Source organism: Triturus cristatus, chromosome 8 (assembly GCF_964204655.1).
Source record: "Triturus cristatus chromosome 8, aTriCri1.1, whole genome shotgun sequence".
Taxonomy (NCBI): domain Eukaryota; kingdom Metazoa; phylum Chordata; class Amphibia; order Caudata; family Salamandridae; genus Triturus; species Triturus cristatus.
In genome coordinates, this window is record NC_140591.1 from 44,040,392 (window position 1) to 44,052,849 (window position 12,458).

Below are 12,458 nucleotides of genomic sequence, written 5' to 3' on the forward strand. Positions count from 1 at the left end.
TGGCTGTCAAATCTACTCTTTCTATGGCTTTGCTAAATTGCCGGTCCCTGCCGAGCCACGCTATTGAAATTAATTCACTGATCTTAGACCACGAGCTGGATGTGTTGTTTCTTACAGAGACCTGGCTTTCCCCCAGCTCAGGTCCAGACATGGTCAGAGCACTCCCCCCGGGCTTTCACATAGTTCATCTTGATAGACCTAAGGGGAGGGGAGGAGGTATTGCAGTTCTCTATAGAGACACTCTTGCCTGTAAGATTCAGAATGGAGGGGTGACTGACTGTGAGAGCTTACAGTTCTCCCTTCGGTTGTCACCTACAGTGTGTCTGGTAGGTTTGCTGATTTACCGTCCCCCTGGACCCCTGGGTAGCTTCTCTAATTCTCTCCTTGAAACCACTGCACTCCTTGCCTCTTCAACGGCCAACTTTGTTGTCCTCGGGGACTTCAATATACATCTTGAGGACCCCACCAATGCCGCGGGAGTGGATCTGCTCGATGATTTTAAATCTTTTGGAATTAACTTGGCCAATTCGGGCATGACACATGAGAAGGGCCACTTGCTTGATCCCATACTTTCCAACCTGGACCACCTTATTCCATCTCCGGCTCTTGCCTTGCCTTGGACAGACCATTTTCTGGTGTCCGCGTCATGGCAATTCAATAGCCCAACTGCAGTGGTCTCACGGGCGTACACTCTGGAGAGAGCCTGGTCGAGGCTCCCAGTTGACACCTGGGTGGCACACTTGAAGGCCACGCAGCCCCCTCTGGGAGCTAATCCAATAGCTGCCGATGCTACCTTTTACACCTGGCTCGTGGAATCTTTGGATATTCTCTTACCCAAAAAGAAACAACTTACGAAGGGGAAGCGAATGGGCTCTGCACCCTGGTATTCGCCAGAACTCAGAACCCTGAGGAAGGGATGCAAGAGGCTAGAGCGGTCCTGGAGGAGAGACTGGAGTGAAGCAAGTCGTACAGAATATCGTGTGGCCCTGAGCAGGTATAAAGCCGCTATCCGGGTGGCAAAATCAAGATTCTTTGAAGAGCGCATAGGCTCGGCGGCTAATTCGTCTAAAGAGTCATTCAGGGTTATTAAGGAGCTACTGAATGCCCCCGATCCTCAGGTTATCCACGAGGACCCTCGTAAAAAATGTACAGAACTGGCCTCGTTTTTCAAAAGCAAAATTGACAGTATACTGGCCTCCCTTCCTCGGCTAGATGAGGTCACGTCCTCGGGGGATAATTCTACCTCCCATCTTAGGTTGCAATCGGTGGAGCTGGCCTCCCTGGGTCCGGTCACTAAGGAGGAAGTCTTGATGGCTTTGGGGTCCATGAAGAGCGGCTCCCCGAAAGATCCAGTACCTATTAAATATCTTAAACTGGTGTCATCTGTAATTGGTGGCCCTGTGACGGACCTGATAAACCTGTCTCTCGCCCAGGGGGTAGTTCCCCCTAGTTGGAAAGGGGCGGTGGTTAAGGCCCTTTTGAAAAAACCTAACCTTGATCCCGCCGACCTCGCCAACTTTCGGCCTATCTCCTTGTTGCCAGGTATCAGTAAGGTGGCTGAGAAGCTGGTGAACAGCCGCCTTTCGGACTTCTTGGAAACCAACTCCCTTCTGGGCGACTCCCAAACGGGTTTCCGCCCCGGTCAGGGGACTGACACCGCCCTGCTGGCCGTTGTGGAGAATGCGAGGAGCATGCTGGATTCGGGAGGCTCAGTGGCAGTGATCCTCCTGGATCTTAGCGCTGCTTTTGACACCGTGGACCATCAGGTGCTTCTCCAACGGCTCTCGGGGGTGGGGATTACGGGTCTGGTCCTCAAGTGGTTCGCCTCCTTTTTGGAAGGTCGCTCATTTGAGGTCTGGGAAGGCCAGGAAAAATCCGCTGCATCTCCTCTCCAGTGTGGTGTGCCACAGGGCTCTTCATTGAGCCCTACCTTATTTAACGTTTACATGGCCCCCCTGGAGAGTGTGGTACTGCCGCTGGGTATTAAAATCATCAGCTACGCTGATGATACTCAGCTGGTGGTTGGCCTTTCCCAATCGGCGCACCATCCCGACCGGCTGCACACGTGCCTTGGTAAGATCTACACGTGGATGTGCAGCTCAGCCCTAAAGTTAAATGGTTCCAAGACGGAATTGATGCTGCTGGGGAACTCTTCTCCATCTTTGTCCCCCAGCAGCTGGCCTGACTGTCTTGGACCGGTACCCCCCCCCAAGCAGGAGATCAAGAGCCTGGGGGTATGGCTGGAGCAGGACCTATCGTTTAAAATCCATGCCAAAAAAACTGCTGGCGTATGCTTCGGCCTGCTCCGCTCAGCCCAGAAGATTCTGCCTTTGCTCCCAGTAGCCACTCGTAGGCTTCTCATCCAGGGACTTATCATCTCGCGACTGGATTTCAGTAATGCGCTCTTTCTGGGCGCTCCCGAGGCTACTTTGAACAAACTTCAGCAAGTGCAGAACGCGGCTGCCAGGCTCCTGACGGGTCTCCCTAGATGTCAATCTGCTCGCCCGGCGCTGAGGGCATTGCACTGGCTCCCGGTGAGGGACAGGGTGAAATTTAAGTCACTCTGTATCGCCCATAAAGTTTTGCATGGGGTAGGTCCACCTATTCTGGAGGAATTGGTCCAGCCCTATAAGGCCTCTCGTTCTCTCCGCTCTGATCATCAACATCTCCTTCAGGTTGGCAGGGTGAAGAAGGCAAGAACCGGGGGCAGAAGATTTTCAATAAATGTGGCCTCTCTGTGGAACTCATTGCCCCTACAGCTGCGCTCGGAAGTCAGTCTCCTTCGGTTTCGTAAACTCCTAAAAACTTTTTTGTTCGCTGTGTAATCCCCTCATCCTTGCAGTAGCGGTATGTGCCGGCAAGCGCTGGGATGCCTATTGGTAACCAGGCGCTATACAAAACTCCGAATAATAATAATAATAATAATAAATGTTTCTGCCTTATAAATGCCACACAATGACCCCGAAGAGCAGGCAGTGATGTTTTGTTCTTTTTCATTTTGTTCTTTTATTATCTCGGGGGTGAGCGTGTAGAGCTGGTTTCACTTGTTGAACTTTATTCATCTGTTTGTTTTTTCTGATCCTTTCCCGTTTTCTGGATTTTCTCATTTGCAACACACAGAAGTGCTGTGGGTGTATCGGTGTGTACCACCTTCCCAAAGTGACTGTGCGTCACTAGTACTCTTTCAATCCACCTTGTTTTTTTTTTTGCCACCATGGTATTGCATTATGGTACGTGTAGTTCTAAGATTTACTCCTAGATGTATGGGGTGAAACCTTTGTCAAGAGCTCCATTGCTTGGTAGTAAAAGGTTAAAACATGTCCGGACTGAACATTTACAAATGTTTGACAAGATAATTAAGGTGCTCTGCCAAATCTCAAGCGGTGCTGACAGAAACCTAAGCAGCTCTTCCTATATCCCCCTAAAAATCGGGCATTCAGCTGGAAACTGCCACGTTATGCAAAATAGGTTAAGAGGGGTGGGCCATTTAAACTTTACAAATCAACATGGCGTCTGTTGCACGCCCCTGATCGCCTCCTCATAGCTGCAGCTGCGTGCTGCACTCACTGCTCTGTAACGTGGCTCAACTGCTGCCTGTTCCCTCCTCACACTTCCTGTAGCCCAGGGGTAGCTTGGGTTGCTCTTAACCAGTGCACTCACAATGATCATTTATAGTATACATCTCCCTCACAAATACAGCCCACTTTTACAAACTTGCAGGTTGATTTTTTTGTTGTGGTTTTTGTTTTCTGTTAAACTTTGTCATGTCTTTCTGTGCCCCTTAGTCACATTTTAAACATTGCGACTAACACGCATCAGTCCCTCATGTCATTCACCCTTTACAGAAAATCAGTTCTTTTGTTAATGGTGAATCGCAAAAATCTGAGTGTTTTTATTTACTCTGCATTTGTAGCCTGTCTGGGTGACTCGCCTCAGGTGCAGCAGCTTTGTGTGAAGTTTGCTTTGCCCAGCCTGCCCCCAGCAGGAAGGGGGTTGAGGGTTTTATTCATCATCACGTCAGTGCCCATTCATATTGGCGTGTAAAAGCTTTCTTGTTGAACTATCTGTATGGCAAAGCATTCCACCACACACAGGACAGCAATGCCACTGCCAAGTAAACAAGCATCCAGCTCTCAGCGAGCCGCCCTCTCCACAAGCTTTTGCAATGCATTAGGTCTCACTTTACTAAACGTTTGAGCTACTGGCATTGCAAATGTAAAACCCCTGAAGTGACAGCTTGACTTATTTCTAAAGGTTAAAATAAACTCAACAGCTATTGCCTCTGCATTATTTAGATCATACATCATACTACATCACTCCACATACCTACAGATCTTTTAGTATATACTACATATATTTGCAATGCAATAGGTCTCGCATTTACGCAAGTTTGAGCTATTGACATTGCAAATAACAATGCCTTTTATTTTTGTTTAAAAACAATAACCCATCAATAAAAGGCGTTTTCATTTACAATGCCGATACCTTAAACTCGTGTAAATGCGAGACCTATTGCATTGCAAATGCTTGTTCATCAAATTTCTGTGTGGTAAAGTTCTGGAATCTGCATTGATCCACAAATGTCCTACCACCCAGCGTTCCCCCAAGTCTCCCGATAAAAATGGCACCTCACTTGCGTGAGTGGATCAAGGACATGTCCCCAAGGGGGGGCAGAAAGACTGTGGCTATTTTTTTGGGGATGGGGGCATTGGTATGCCCATTCTGGGCAGCCCCCACGTATAAAAAAAAAAGCCAGCGTAATTGCTGGCGCTTGGTGGGCTTTCTGCCCGCCCTCTGGAATTTCTCTTGGAGGGGTGGGGGTATTGTCATGCCCATTTTGTTCAGCCCCCACCCATACATGAATACAAAAAGATTTTCCTGGTTTCTAGTGGGCTTTATGCCCCCCAGGGGGGGGAGCGGGGCAGATTGGGGGCTACTGCGCCCATATGCCCCCCGGGGGGACAAAAAAGACTGGAATTTTTACGGGTGGGGTGGGGGCATTGCCTTGCCCGTTTGGGGCAGCCCCCACCCTAATTCAAATTGCCTAAAAAAAAGTCCCTGGCTTCTAGTGGGCTTTATGCCTCCCCCCGGGGGGGGGGGGAAGATTGGGGGCTACGGCCCCATCTGCCTCCCAGGGGGGCAGAAAGACTGTAATTGTGACGGGGGTTGGGGCGTTGGCTTGCCCGTTTTGGGCAGCTCCTACCCGATTAAAATTACCCCCAAAATAATCCCTGGTGGCTAGTAGGCTTTCTAACCCCCCCCCCCCCACGGGTGGGGCTAATTGGGGGCTACTGCCCCCATCTGCCTCCGGGGGGGGGGACAGAAAGGCTGTAGTTGTGGCGGGGGGTATGGGCATTGGCATGCCGTTTAGGGCAGGCCCCGCCCTCATTGAAACTGCTCCCCAAAAATCCCTGGCGTCTAGTGGGCTTTCTGCCCCCCCGGGGGGCAGAAAGACTGATATGGGACAATATTTTTGGGGGGGGAGCAAAGGCCCTTGCCCAAGGGGCGCTCCCCCTCCCTGGTGTCTAGTGGGGGTTCGCCCTCCTAAAGGCTCATTTCAGTTTCTATGAAATTACATCAGCGCGACGTGCGCGCTGATCGTCATTTCATAGAAATCACGGGGGCCTCGGGAACTAGGGAAGCTCTTCCCCAGCTCCCGAGGCTTTGGTAAAGAAAAAGAAATCCCTCTTGTGCCTGCACCAGAGGGATTTCCGGTGCCATGTGTCAGGATGGCCAAGAGCCATCCTGCGCACACGAGCACTGTTGCGCACGACTGCTCCCGGGTGTCGTGCGCATGGAAAGGGTGAATATTGTCTGACATGACTCTGGCCATTTGCAGCTTATTCTGCTTACGAGTATGAGATGTAGAGTCTAGCTCTGGATTCCAAAGAAAATGATTGAAATCCCCCCCCTAATCAATTTCCCTGGATGGTCAACAATATCTGATAGTGCTCTACCAGTGGGGCTGGATCGTCTAACATCGGAGCGTAGACTGTGGCTATTGTAACGCTAACATTATTAAGTAATCCGCTTCCCAGAACCCACCTCCTATCTTTATCTGTTTGGGAGAAGCCAACATGGAACAGGAAATATCTATTTATATAAATTGCAACCCCCCTATGGGCAGCACTTGAGCTCGAGATAACACAACATAAATATTTGTAACGCGCACAATCAACCAAGTGTATCTTCTCGCTGAATAACAGATGTTTATTGTTACCCAAATCAATGGTATTGATGTTATCGACCTCAGAAGGATGAAAGGCTGAGTGGACTTACCAGGATTTGAACCGGTGAGCATGAGGTCAAACACAGAACCCCCAAATTGGGCGCATTAGTCCACTAAGCCACCGGACCCAGCTAATACTCCCGGACATACACTTAAGCCCTGCCCACTGCTTAAACATATTGTACTTTGACTCCCTTTTATTGCAAAAGTGTCTCTCTTGAATAAGCACTACATCTGGTGACTGTCCTTTCACCCAATCTTCAATTGCCCGTGCCATACGCTTATTATTCAGCCCATTGGCATTAAATGAGTCAATTCTCAAGTGATCTTCATGTACCCTCATCTAAGTCCTGGGTTTCAACATAGGCAGTTCAACCTAAAACGCAGTGCCGAAGGAAGCCTAACTGAAGATATACCATGCCATAAACTAAAATGCAGTGCAAAAATATCCCTGTACATTCCCAAAAGAAATATTAATATATTTCACTTCCCAATTGCACTCTCCCGTAAGCAAAGTGCCCAGGGTGCATTTCAGTGCGCCACAGAGAAATCCACAAATATGTAAGTGCGCTGTGCTTAAAGTGAAAAAAGCATGCTTAGAATGGCAAGGTGCCCACATCTCTGCCATAACCGAAAGCGCAGTGCAAGAATATACATATGCTTGTTCTCAAACATTTCAGAAACATTACATAATTTCGATTCATTTCACATCCCTATTGCATTATTCTGTATATAGCGCCTAATTTACGTCATTGCACCTCGATAAAGCCCACACCAGGGGTGTGGACATTTTACAAAAATCTACTTGGCCAATGGACAAAATGTTACACAAATCTACTTGTCCTGGGAAAATATCTGCTTGCCCCACCTATTCCATAAATAAGTGAGGTGGGTCTGCACGGAGAGAACCTGCACGGGAATCAGTGCAATATACTGTGGAAAGTATACTTCAAATGCAAGTCCAATTGTGCAGTGCATGGTCATACACCCTTAAATTCAACTGTTGTACGGGCTGGATGTACAGCATGTGTGCAGATGTGTCAGTGTGCACTGCACTCAATTAGTAACCAGTATGCATGTGACAAATTTTCAAATTTAGAGAAATAGTACCTAAAGGCAGAGTGCAGGCTGGTAATGGACTACATTTCTTGGAGCGTATTTGGCATAGAATGTGCCGGAATATGAACCTGTAGGGCAAAAGGGTGTTCTCAGTCCTAGGGCCAACTCATAGCTGTCCAGTTTCAAATCATGCTCTGATAAATGTGTGGATGGGAATAACCACTTCTCGGCAGAGTTTATGAACTGTTCATGGGGCAGCAAAAATCACATAGCAGAGGTGTTTAGTTCACTGAAGCAGTATCCACAAGTACGAATACACAAGAGAAAGTAATGGGCAGTTAAATCAATCTCTGCTTTTACACTCCTGGGCAGGTGTGGTGTGATTATATTATTGTACACTCACTGCTACATCTCCACATTCTTCAACCACACAGAGCACATGCAACACTGGCAGTAGCAGTACAGGGTTCTCTTGTGCACAGTACTGGTTAGTAATGGCACCAGCAGAGTAAGCTTCCCTAACATGAAGGAGTGCAGATCAGCAATAGATGTGCAAGTTTGTCTCACTGAGATTTGTAAAGTACTCAGTTTTTTCTTTAAAATCCAAGTCTCTCTCTTTCCAGTGTCCCCAGCTCCCCACTGCCCACCGAAATGTGTGCGTTATCTTCTGGGAAATCCTATAATTCTGTTGCAGGAAGCTGATATACGAGCATTGGGAAGCCTGGTGAAAAACGGTTTTAACGTTGCAGCAACTTTTGCAATCAGTTTCTTTATTTCAGAAGCTGAGCATTAAGAGGGTCCATGGGATGATACTAACTTGGATATTTGAAAATGGGCACATGCATAAAGAAGGCACAAAGACAGGCACATAGGAAAACACCCATTGGCAAATCATGTAGGGAAAGAAAAACAAACCTTTATGTCTACATAGGACGAATATTCACACAGGCGGAAGAGCCACTTTTCCTTAGATCTGGTATGGGCTCGTTTTTACTGCTGACGTAACTGTGCAACAAAAATGCATCACTACAGCGGCTGCATAAAATTCTGAGGTTGGAACATGATTTATATAATTTATACAAATTTATATTTTGATAATTTCTGCTTTATATTGAGCGCGCTTCTGCAAGTTTTGCCATTTAATATCGTTGCAAATGAAATATGGTCCCCCACTGGTGACAGCTCCCGTGTGATTAATATATACAGAGCCACTCTAATTATGAGATTCTACAGCTGAGGAGTTTTCCACATAATGTGCCATATAATTCAACACATGCTGCCTAAACTGCATATTTGAATGTTGATACTAGCTCAAACAGATCAAGTTACTAAAAAGGGGGTAACATGTCCTGCCACACAGTGAAAAGCCCATCAGAAGTAGTGACTGCTATTGCTGTATTTGGGTCTTAATCTTAAAGTAATGAGGCAAAACATTTATATAGTGTTAAGGTGTACAGATGTCAAAATAAAGAAGTAATACTATCAACGAAAATTTGCTGCATTATGCTACATAATTCTAATTTTTTGTGGCCACATAATTTAGTCAACCCTGCTGCGTAATTTAGACCTTCCCTGGCGCATAAATTAGGCCTTCCCTACTGCTTCATTACAATGGCTTTGCTAATTTAGCACAAACTGCTAGAGAACTGTGCATGGTGAGGGCTGTTTACAGTAGGTACAGGAGACGAGAAATGCAACCAAATAAAGGTACAGGCTAACAGAAATGAGCCCTAAATGTGGAGAAAACCCCTTTTTTGACAGGATTACGCCTATAAAAATTGACACAGACGTGAGGCATTTCCTCTGCAGCACTGGCAAGATTGAAAGATAAAGTGTGGGCACTAATTAAGCTAGAAGCCGTGGAGCCGAGGGGGAGGTAACGGAATAAGGAAAAGGCAAAAAAGACTATGGGGGAGGGTATTGGTAAAGGAGATCTCATCTTGGGCAAAAATGTGGACAGTGCAATGTTTCAGACGCCAAGAGAGGCCCACATCTCAGTGAACAGTGTGAAATACGCTGCACACATAGCATTGCCTAGATTACGAAGATACTTTCTGCCTTCTGCATTATGTGGCGTTTCCTTTATTCGACTTTAGCTTGATTTGTTTAACAGCAGGAAAACAATACAATTTAAAAAATGTTTCTATTAACAGCGCACGCAATAATCTTTCAAGGCTTCATTTTCTGTAAGTGTTTAAAGTATTATCGTTTGCTTCGTGCCCCCAAATGCGACCTCGTCCATAAAAGCAGAGACAAAGTAAAGGTCAATGTCTATTGTAAACTTCCTTTCCTCGTGTTTTCACGATATACTGGTTCCATTGCTAGATTGCAAAAGGAGAGGTTCCCGCCTTATTGTAAATTGTTAACATGCCACACATTTAACCCTGCCCCCACGCTCACTGAATCCAGACCACTGCATGCAGAATCACAGTTAATAATATTTTCTTAAAGCTCGGACCGACCGGCCGCTGCAAAACCCATTATCAGACGGACTCACCTGCTGGGGAGGCATACAGTGAGACGCCGACTTGTTGCTCCTGACTCCAGGAAGTGCGCAGCAGCGCACCAAAGATCAGTGACCTGCCTTGGACGGATCCCACGGGACAGGGCAATCGAGCCACGCAGCAATCCACGGCAGAGAGACCACTCGGCCCACAGCGCTGTGACCTGTCTCAGGGCCTGCCCTTGCACGTTCGGCAGCTGGGTTCCTAGAGCAGGTGGGCTGCACCAGTGACGGAATCCGCGCCAGAACACTGACGTTTAGCGCAAGACTCCCCCGCCAATCACTGGCTAGATAGAGTCCAGTCATGTGCTTACAGCCAGTCAATGGCCTCCAAGCTTTCTGACTGCATTTCTAATTGGCTGTGAGCCCCGGAGTGCCCACAGCTCAAATATCTTTAGTGATTTAATGTCTACTTGTCCGTCGGGCAAAATAGACAATAAATCTTCTTGCCCATTATAAAAATCTACTTGCTTCGGGCGTCGGGCGATACGATTTCCCCACCCCTGCCACACGTATGAAAGTGCACTGTGCTTAAAATTAAAAAAAACAAGCCTTATATGTAGAGTGCCAAGTATTCAAGTGCGATGTATAACAAAAACAGGTATGTTTCTATAAACAGTGCACAGCACTTTGCCTCACTATTGCACCTCCTCATTGCCTTCTTCATTGCAGCATTCTGGTTCTAAAGTGCCAAAGTGCATTTTGCATCATTAAGCATTGCTACCCGTTCCTCGCCTATCCACTTCAGCACGGATCTTTCTGGATTTACTATGTTTGCTACATTTCCATTTCTAATTCCATGAGCCATTAAACAACTGCACATATCCAAGTGTGAACTCCTCCTGCAGTGATCCCATAGGCCCCTCCCATTGCCACACACCCTGTGCTACCACCCGAAGGGGGAATGAAAAATTGTCTAGCAATCGTGACAAAGAATTTTCAATTCTATTAAGGACACGGAGGCGAGGATTATGCTTCTCTATCTTTACTGATATCAACAGCAGCCAATAAACAAACTTTAAACTGGCATGACCCCAGACAGAAGGTAAACCCCTTCCTGTCTGTGCACCAATCATTATACAGTCCACTACATAAGTACATAGGACGACGCCATAACTTCCTTTTTCTTTGCGATCATCTCCAACAGTCCGACCAAAACTGGAAACTCAACGTGATGTAGACCCTTGTCACAACCGAAACTGTCTTCAACCTCCACCGAACTCCATCCTGCAGATGCCGTAACTCCAGGGACTCAGGTTTGCTTGTTCTGGTCACCTGAAATGGAAACTGACATCGTAATTTCCATTCCAAAATAATGGAAATACAATAACCATAAAAGAACTCTAGGGCGGGTAAAATGCCTTATAAGATATATAATATTGTCACTGACATTGTAGCCTGGGTGGGATAATCCTCGCCTCCGTGTCCTTAATAGAATTGAAAATTCTTTGTCGCGATTGCTAGATAGTTTTTCATTCTATGTCAGTCCACGGAGGCTCTGATTATGCTAGTTTAAAGTTGTTCCACCAAAGCCACATCCACAATAGGTTGATGATAAAACGTCTTAAATGTGGAATCAGCAGACCAGTCCGCCACGGTCATGATATCTTGCAACCGGGAACCTGCCCCAAATGACTTGGAGGCCATAGCTCCTCTGAAGAAACAAACCCTAATGAGTCCTGAAACGCTACTATCAAGGTGGAAGGAGAAACCCCTTTATAAACTCCCCTAGAGGCAAGCTCTAATCCGGAAAACGCTCCGGTCAGCGTTCAAATGAGGCCAGAGATGTGTGCAGTCTTGCCGAGCTCTACACGCGAAGAGCCGCTCACTCGTAATGTGAGAAAACGGCTCTTCGCGGTCAAACGCAGCGTCTGGGGCAACGACGAGACTGCTCTCTGCGCACGAGGGTCTCGCGTCTGCCTCCTCCTGCTCCACCGCCCCCTAACGCTACCACGCGCACCATCGGTGAACTCTAACACGCGCCGCAACTACGCGCGAACAAATGAAGGAACGAGTCACTGAAGCATTATTAAAATCCCCATTTCACAAAACGCTTATTCTACCTCCCCCAACAATCTTTACCACAACGATAAAAAATAAAGGGAAAGGCACTTATCTGCTGCAGCAGAAGAAAGAGGGAGTTATGGCGTCGTCATATGTACTTATGTAGTGGACTGTATAATGATTGGTGCACAGACAGGAAGGGGTTTACCTTCTGGGGTCATGCCAGTTTAAAGTTTGTTTATTGGCTGCTGTTGATATCAGTAAAGATAGAGAAGCATAATCAGAGCCTCCGTGGACTGACATAGAATTGCCTGCATTACTTCCCTTGTATCTCTACATTAGCCAGGGTGCAATGGCACTCCACCCCATGGCACTTATGCCCAGAAAGTGCCCCCCCAGTAGAAGCAAATCTCTCAAAGAAGGGAATCTCAGGACTGAACATTCCAGCCATAGCTCAAATTCAGCTTCCCTCAAACCCGAGGATAACCATGTCCACCCGCAGAAAAGAAACCGCATCTTGCTAAGTGCTGGACTTGCTAGAACAGAATATTATTATAAAAGGGAACCCGAGGAGGAAATACTTAACCCAAACATACAACCAGAGAACCCTAATTTGAAATCTTCTAGAGCCGCCCCTGGGACGCTTCAGTGTCTGAAGAAAAT

The 12,458-nt window shown here is 47.0% G+C and overlaps 1 protein-coding gene across 6 annotated transcripts in view; it reads right to left on the reverse strand.

Annotated features, from left to right (window-relative positions):
- LOC146799971 (uncharacterized) overlaps positions 1-12,458 on the reverse strand; it is a 104,098-nt gene that overhangs the window by 73,846 nt on the left and 17,794 nt on the right. Inside the window, exon 5 of one of the 6 annotated variants that reach the window (XM_085620908.1) lies at positions 10,761-11,066. The exons of the other annotated variants lie outside the window; for them this stretch is intronic. The gene's annotated coding sequence lies outside the window, so the exon portion shown is untranslated. Of the gene's footprint in view, positions 1-10,760; positions 11,067-12,458 lie in introns of those variants that run through there. 6 annotated transcript variants of the gene reach the window in all.